Source organism: Cebus imitator, unplaced genomic scaffold (genome assembly GCF_001604975.1).
Source record: "Cebus imitator isolate Cc_AM_T3 unplaced genomic scaffold, Cebus_imitator-1.0 Scaffold237, whole genome shotgun sequence".
NCBI classification, from domain to species: domain Eukaryota; kingdom Metazoa; phylum Chordata; class Mammalia; order Primates; family Cebidae; genus Cebus; species Cebus imitator.
Window position 1 is genome coordinate 1,843,388 of NW_016107552.1, and position 8,936 is coordinate 1,852,323.

The 8,936-nt window shown below is 46.2% G+C and overlaps 1 long non-coding RNA gene across 1 annotated transcript in view; it reads left to right on the plus strand.

Moving 5' to 3' along the window:
• Positions 1 to 8,936, plus strand: part of LOC108282221 — a 26,607-nt gene continuing 17,671 nt past the window's right edge. The window contains exons 1-2 of the long non-coding RNA XR_001816317.2: positions 1 to 265; positions 398 to 493. This is a non-coding gene — a long non-coding RNA (uncharacterized LOC108282221). The remainder of the gene's footprint in view (positions 266 to 397; positions 494 to 8,936) is intronic.

An 8,936-nucleotide genomic window follows, 5' to 3' on the forward strand; every position in this document is an offset into this window, starting at 1 on the left:
GTCACCCAGTCACTGTCCAAACCACTGCCTCTGCAGCCACCATCCCATTCCCCGATTCTCCTCTCCATTTCTGCAGCTGCAATCCGAGAGGTATTTGTTCCCTCCAGGGAGGGGCCCCAGGACCTGGCGCCAGCATCCTTCCCTGGCCACCTGCCTTTGCACACTGCAGGTAGTCGGAATTTTCTGGGTCCCAGGGAGAAATAAGCCTGTCTGAAGAACCTAGACAGTGTATCTTATCACCTGGCACATACCTAGAGAGAACAAGGTGAGCACGAACAGAACGCTACTGGGAGTCACTTGGATCAGCGTTACAAGCTCGAGCATGGTAAATGAATTTAGGACAGCTCCACGGAGCTAAGTTTTCTTTGCATTTCTTTTTTGTTTTGCTTTGTTTCAGCCCAAGACAGCATCCGATTCCTTGCATTTCTTAATCATGAGTTTGGTCAGCATGCATCTGGTAGTTTTGCAGAAGCCTGAATCAGATGCGTCAGGGGTGAGTTCAGTTTTTTGTTTTTCTTGCAAGCTTGCCTTTTGTTGTCTTTCTGTCTGTATTTTCCCCTCCCTTATACCTGTCTAAGGTAGTTACATATCAGCCCTGCCAGATTTTATCTAGGTAGTTCAGCAGTGGGGTGGGAGGGTGTTCAGGTCACGATGTGACGGTTATAAACTCAACCTACTGACTGACACATGTGACCTACCTAGAATTGAGAGGCTGTGTACTCAGCACTCCTCCAAGTCTTTTGCTGGCAAAGTCATCATGATTTCTGTGAACCCAAGATGCACCGTTTAGAATTTTTGCCTTTACAAACTCTTAATTCACTTGGTGGAAGAAAACAAGGAGCTTCAGGCTCAAATGTAGGTTTGAATCCTCATTTTACCCATCACTGGCTATGCAGCCTTAGACATGCGGTACTGAAGCTCTCTGAGCCTCAGTTGTCCATCTGTGACAATGGGCTTATTACCAACTTCACAGTATTGTCGTAGCAATTAAATGAGATGATATAAACAAACCACTTACACGCAGTCTGACTTAGGGGTAGTCAGCAATTTTAGTTTCCTCTTGTGCTCAGCCTCTTCATCCACCAAAGCACACACATTTTAACCATTTTTTATTTGAGCTACTGACTCCAGGATCTTGCTTAACCACAAGAAGAGCTAGCATGGACATGAAGAAATGTATCACTATTCACAGCTTTCACTGCTCCTTGTAGCTCCCTTGACTCAGGCAACATAGGACCCTCACCAAACCTTCTGCTAGGTTGTGTCATATGAAGAGCGTGATGTTCGATGCTCCATGTTGATTGGGAAGTGACAGATTCAGAGCAGTGAGCTGAAGTGCAGGAGGTGGGTGGGCAGGGGTCATAGAACATAAGGGCGTGTAAGGGACCAGGCGTGTAAGGGACCAGTGAAACCCTGAGGAACTGCTGAGAATTCCAGGGAATGAAATTTAAGCCTCCCTCATGGGGCCACGTAGGGGATATTGGACAGATTTGCCTGGCACACAAGAGGCCCTCAATTAATATTGGCGAATGAATACATTTAGAGATTGGGTGAATGGGCAAACCATTGGTGGTCTCAGGGAACTTAGAAGAATTGGGTTCCTGCTCAAATGCCCCTTATCAGAGAACCCTCTATGACATGTACAACAGCACTCCACCAGCCCTCCCCACAGTGTTTATCATCATATTGAATATTTATTTATTTATTCTCGAGACAGAGTCTTGCTCTGTTGTTCGGGGTGGGGTGCAATGGTGCAATCTTGGCTCACTACAACTGCCACCTCCTAGGTTCAAGTGATTCTCCTGCCTCAGCCTCTCAAGTAGCTGGGACTACAGGTGTACACCACTATGTCTGGCTAATTTTTGTATTTTTAGTAAAGACAGGGTTTTGCCATGTTGGCCAGGCTGGTCTCGAACTCCTGACCTTGGGTGATCAACCTGCTTCAGCCTCCCAAAGTGTTAGGATCACAGGTGTGAGCCACTGCGCCTGGCCATATTGCATATTTATTACACACTTATTTGTTTATTCTTTGTCTTATTCACTAGCCCATAAGCCCTATGAGGGCAGGGATGTGGTCCGTTCGGGTCTCTCCTGTATCTTAAGTGACTAGAGCAAAGCTTGGCACAGAGACTCAGTAAGCTTGTTTGTTTGTTTTGAGATAGGGTCTCACTCTGTAACCCAGGCTAGAGTGCAGTGGTATGCTCATGGCTTACTGCAGCCTCTGTCTCCCTGGGCTCAAATGATCCTCCTACCTCAGCCTCCTGACTAGCTGGAAGGCTGCTTGGCATCCCAGCTAATAAAAAAATTAGCAGACCAGGCACAGTGGCTCACGCCTGTAATCCCAGCACTTTGGGAGACTGAGGGAGGTAGATCACCTGAGGTCAGGAGTTTGAGACCAGCCTGGCTACCACAGCGAAGCCCCATCACTACTAAAAAGTACAAAAAAAAAAAAAAATAGCCAGGCTTGGTGGTACACACCTGCAGTCCCAGCTACTAGGAGGCTGAGGCAGGAGAATCACTTGAACCTAGGAGGTGGAGGTTGCAGCGAGCCGAGATTGCACCACTGCTCTTTAGCCTGGGCAACAGAGTGAGATTCTGTCTCAAAACAACACGCACACACACACACAAAATTAGCAAGGTCAACTTTTGTAGAGATAGGGTTTCACCATGTTGCCCAGGCTGATCTCGAACTCCTAGCCTCAAGCAATCCACTCGTCTTGTCCTCCCAGAGTGCTGGGCTTATAGGTGTGAGCCACCATGCCCAACCTTCAGTAAGTGTATTTAAATACATGATTGCAGACACGAGAGCTATTATAGAGGTGGGTGGGGACGAGAGGGCCTGGGACAAAGACTTGCAGTGCTTCTCAAGTTCAGTTGCCTGAGACTCACCTGTGGCTGGGTTCAAACTCCTGACCTACTCAATCAGAATCTGAATCAGGAGGCCTGCATTTATCAGCTGTTCTGGTAGTTCGAATGCACATATTTTGAGGACCACACTGAGAAACACTTGCCTCACAGAAACGGATTCCCCCAACAATAGATCTCCCTTCTGGAGTAGAGTTCTCCTCTCCACCTATCTCCAGATCACTTTGCAACGCCCAGGCACTCGATCTAATAGATCTTCACAGTTTTATAGATGGCATTGTTGAAGGCCACCCAGAATAACTTGATGAAAGGGAAGAGACAGAATTCTCCGAACCACTCCATTCAGGTCTACCAGCACACCCCTACTTACTCTCACATGATAAAAACATGTATCTATTTATTTTTACTTTAAGTCAGTTAGTGTCCATTATCCAAGAATAGTCTCTAGTCTCTTATTTCTAAATGATCCTTTGTGTCTGAGTTGCTCATTTTGGAGAGTAACCTCAAAGAAGGAGGATTGCAACTTCTATTTTCTATCTTCTCTTAGAGCCAGCTGTTCAAGAAGAGATTTACTTAATACTCTTAACTCCTTGACCAATTAACAGCCACAGCAGGGCACTGAGTAAGGGCTTGAAACATGGAAATGATGACAATGCAATACTAACAGCTTCTCGGAAATAACAACCTCCAAGTTTCTCCCTTTCCATAACACCAATGACGCCGGGTGCGGTGGCTCACGCCTGTAATCCTAGCACTCTGGGAGGCCGAGGCGGGTGGATCATGAGGTCAGGAGATCAAGACCATCCTGGCTAACATGGTGAAACCCCATCTCTATTAAAAATACAAAAATTAGTTGGGCGTGGTGGCACGCGCCTGTAGTCCCAGCTACTTGGGAGTCTGAGGCTGGAGAATCGCTTGAACCCATGAGGCAGAGGTTGCAGTGAGCCGAGATCACGCAACTGGACTCCAGCCTGGGCGACAGAGCAAGACTACGTCTCAAAACAAAAAAACCCCCCAAAAAACAAAAAAATACAAACAAAAAAACCCATACGTAACACCAATGACTTAACGTAAGAAAAGAGGAATTTACCTTTTCTTTTTTTGAGACGGAGTCTCCCCCCAGGCTGGAGTCAGTGGCACGATCCTGGCTCCCTGCAGCCTTGAACTCTTGGGCTCAGATGAGCCTCCTGCCTCGCCTCCTAAGTCTCTGGAACTACAGGCACATGCCACAATGCCTGGCTAAGTTTTATATTTTTTATAGAGATGGGGTGCCACTATGTCACCCAGGCTGGTTTCAAACTCCTGGCCTGAGTTTCAAACTCCTCACTTCAGCCTCCCAAAGTACTCGAATTACGTGCATGAGCCACTGCCTGGCAACAAAGGAATTTTTCTATTGCTATGTAACTTTCGCCTTTTCTTCCCGATTCTTTTGCTTCCTTTTCTAACCCATCAACACTATCTGGCTCTAAAAGAAGTTACTCATGTAGACTCAAGAAGTATATGCTCACAGTATGGATTTCTAGGTTAACACAGAGAGATGGGACTTTGCAGGATGAACAAAAGGGGGTGCTAACAATTTTGCTGTTGCTGACTCACCTTACATTAAAGCATAAATTGTGGCTCATGCCTGTAATCCCAGCACGTTGGGAAGCTGAGGTGGGAGGACTGCTTGAGCCCAGAAGTTCAAGATCAGCCTGAGCAAGAAAGGGAGAATTCTCTCTGTACAAAAAATAGAAAAATTAGCCGGGCATGGTGGTGTGTACTTGCAGTCCTGCTGCGCGGGAGACTGAGATGCAAGGATGGCTTAAGTCTGGGAGTCCCAGGCTGCAGTGAGCCATAATCATGCCATGGTACTACAGCCTGGATGACAGAGCAAAGCTCTGCAAAAAAATAAATTAATAAAGAGGCATATGTTGGCAGGATAGATGGTTCTTGCCCTCTGCATTTGTGGAAATGTTATTTTACTTCTATGTCCATCACTGATGGAAGAAGTAGTGGTGGGGTCAGTACAGGGCTCACGCCTGTAATCCCAGCACTTCGGGAGGCTGAGGAGGGTGGATCACCTGAGGTCAGGTGTTCAAAACCAGCCTGGCCAACATGGCGAAACCCCATCTCTACTAAAAATACAAAAAATTAGCTGGGCTCAGTGGTGGGTGCCTGTAATCCCAGCTACTCGGGAGGCTGAGGTAGGAGAATCGTTTGAACCCAGGAGGCAGAAGTTGCAGTGAGCCAAGATCACACCATTGCACTCCAGCCTGGGTGACAACAGTGAAACTCCATCTCAACAAAAAGCCATGGTGGAAGAATGAAAGCCAGGACTCATAAGTTGGCTATTGCTGGCGGTGGTGGTGATCATGATAATGGCTATCTGTGCATCTATGCTGCAGTAGATTCATCTTTTATTAAAGTGGTTCTGATGATTCTTCAGAATCTAAATTAGAAATCTTTCCATCTTTTTCTTTTCTGCCATTCTCCAAGAGCCCTTGTTTTGATTACTAGAAGCCAACTTCCATTCCTTTCACTTGTAGGTGCTTGCTACGCTCCCGTAGATTCTACCTCCCCTGTCTTCTTCACGAGCATCACTTTCTCATTCTCTTTGCTACCATGGTAATTCCAATCTGCACAGTTCCCCCATCTATACCCTCTTTGCCATTCATCCTACATATCATTGATGGTTTAAGCTTCCTAATCAACAACTTGGTTTCAATGGCTCGCGGTTAACCCATGGAAAAGATATACAAACTCATCAGCCTGGTTGTCAAGACCTTCCACAAGGAAGGTCTAAGCATATCCACTATACGCTGACATTTTCCTGCTTTAGGTATTTGCTCAGGCTATGTCTATGTCCAGGAATGCCTGCCTTTAGTATTGTGTGCCTGTAAAAATCTTTTTCACTATTTGAAGCCTCATGAAGGGCCTATAAATCAGCCCTTTGGTGTAGCCAATCTTTACTGAGTATTTTAGGCACAGTGCTAGGTGCTAGGGAAGACAAATAGATAAAGCACGGTCCCTGCTCTTGGAGGAGTTCACAGCCTGATGGGGAAGAGGGACAGAAGAGCAGATAATTCAATAAAGCTGATAGTCCTGCGGATTCAGATTTCTGTGGGAGTACAGAGAAGGTGTACCTGACTTAGACATTTTTGTGGGATGGAAATGGTAGGAGGATAGGGAAGTTGACACGTGGGCTGAGTCTTAAGGGGTGAGAAAAGTTAGGTGAAGACTGCAGGGCAAGGCATAAGCCAAAGATGGGGATGGGACAACATAAAGGGGTGAGATACTGAGCAAGCCACAGCTCCACAAAGAGGCACAGCCAGTTGCTCAGTCACATGGGACCTCTCTGAGCAGACTGCAGAGAAACACTGTGCCTCAGAGCAGTTCATCAAAGAGAGGAAGAGAGATGAATTTTTCGCTTGTCTCCTTTTGACTTTTGACTTTCATTGTTTAAGATTTATCCCAGCCGGGCGCAGTGGCTCAAACCTGTAATCCCAGCACTTTGGGAGGCCGAGGCGGGTGGATCACGAGGTCAAGAGATCGAGACCATCCTGGTCAACACGGTGAAACCCCGTCTCTACTAAAAATACAAAAAAAAATTAGCTGGGCATGGTGGTGCGTGCCTGTAATCCCAGCTACTCAGGAGGCTGAGGCAGGAGAATTGCCTGAACCCAGGAGGCGGAGGTTGCAGTGAGCCGAGATCGCGCCATTGCACTCCAGCCTGAATGTGTGGTGTGTGGTGACGCATGCCTGTAATCCCAGCTACTCAGGAGGCTGAGGCAGGAGAATTGCCTGAACCCAGGAGGCGGAGGCTGTGGTGAGCCGAGATCCGCCATTGCACTCCAGCCTGGGTAACATGAGTGAAACTCCGTCTCAAAAAAAAAAAAAAAAAAAAGATTTATCCCACGGAGCATGAAGTCTCCACACTTAAACTAGCATTTCTGGGAAGCTGCTGGGAAGGCCAGATCCCAGGCTCTGTTGCATAGTGCTTCATCTAAATCTAGATATGATGAGTAGAGTCAAGTCTCCATGAGGCTGAAGTGGTCAGGAACTTGGGTGTCCAGCTGCTATAGCTCCTGCCATGATTAATGCAATGGAGATTGTGTCTGACCCCAGCTTTATCTCAGGGAAGGCAAGAAAGTCAGCACTGGGGCAGTGGAGGCTTGGCTCCCAGGAGCCCTAGCTTTTCTTACTAGTAAATTTCAGGTTGGGGCAGTTGCTTTAAGAATTCATGATTTTCACGTATTTGCATGTGTAGGGGACAGAGGAGCATGCATTAATGGTGTCTGGGCTTTCCAAGAAGGGGAACATCAATTGCGACTGATACAGTCCACCCCTGGAAACCCCAGCTACACTTATTCCTGTTCATGGTATCCAGCATTCATACTACAACATCTGACCTCAATTTTTGGAAAATAGCGCTGCTACCTGGAGGGTGGATTTGAGGAGGGAAAGATCAAGAGCAGAGACATTAGCTAGGATACTACTGCAATAGTCTTAGCAAGTATCTCAACTGGGACAATGACAGTGGCAATGAAACGGATCAAGAGAAATTGAGAAGCATTTAGGAGATAAACAAATTTGGCGACTGATGGATGTGGGGGTTAAGGAAGAAGAAGGAATCCTGGGTGAGTTCTAGCTTTCTACCTTGGGTAACTGGAGGGAGAGTGGCGATTCCAGCATCTGAAATGGAGAAGTCAGAAGTTTTCCATTAACTGCTGGAATCATGGATTAAAAGCTGAAAGGTTAAGGTCACAGTTTTCTAATGGCCCAAAAGAAGTTTACTAGAAAAATAAAGGCCAAAATGGGACCTTTGTCAGAATAGCTAAGTTTTTATATCATAATAGAGAAACAAAAATGTTAGCTTCTCTATTTTTTTGAATCTATTTTTTAAAAATAAACTGAGTGTCCTCTTTAGAAGTTCTCTTTTAAAATTTCGTCTTATGGTATGTTAATCTGTCAGCTGTTACAAGACGTTATTGTCTTTCATTCCGCATTACTGCCTTACAGAATAGACTTAAAAAATAGATATACTGTATAATCACAGAAGTTGAGGAGCTCTTTTTTAGCCTTGAGAGTGGGAGGCAGATTGGCATGCGAGAGATGCTGGGTTCATTTTGTAAGCATATTCACAGTCATGTTGTTGCATTGACCTGTCAAGATTTAAACTCTGAGAAGAGCACACTGGTTTCTCAGCCATAATAAAATCATGTCTGAAGTCAGGAGCCTGCAGATCGGCAGATCTGCTTCACCCAATAGCTCCCTGGAGCTTGTTTTTAAAAGAACAGAAAAACCCAGACAGGATGTTGAGATCTAGAAATGGTGTCAAGCCATTCTTATGATGGTTTGTTTTCCTTTGTCCTCTTTGCAAAGTTGTGCTATTGTTTCTCTTTCAAATCAGGTCTTAGAAAATATATGGCAGGGTAGTTCTGGACATCTTGACTTGAAATTTCCAGCAGCTCTTCCAGCAAGTGCTTTTTCGTCTCCATGGAAACCAACAATGTTTTGAAGAGGCGGTGACAGGTTGAGCACGTTGGAGCTACCACGGGGAGTGCATGCCAGTCTATCGGTTAAAGTCAATGGCAAAATAGCCACAGTTCTGGGGCTTTCTCCGGCACACCCGGCTAGACCTTCCAAAGAAAGACAAGCAGAATGATGAGGATGAAGTCATTTTCTCCCGCGAGAATTTCAAGCCTATACACTGTTCCTCTCTACATCACCATGTCATTGTTCCAACTCGTCTTCAGCACTCCCACTTTTAAGCCACCAGTGGGGCAGATGCGGCGACTGACGCCTGGGTGAATTTTGTGTTCACAGTGCTAGGAGATGGCTCTGTCAAGAGGAGGCTGCTTTTCCATTGGCTGGCATTTCCTTGCTTGTGGGATTCATTCCGAGGAGCCCTAGCTTTTCTTACTAGTAAATTTCAGGTTGGGGCAGCTGCTTTAAGAATTCGTGATTTTCGGCCGGGCGCAGTGGCTCAAGCCTGTAATCCCAGCACTTTGGGAGGCCGAGGCGGGTGGATCACGAGGTCAAGAGATCGAGACCATCCTGGTCAACATGGTGAAACCCCGTCTCTACTA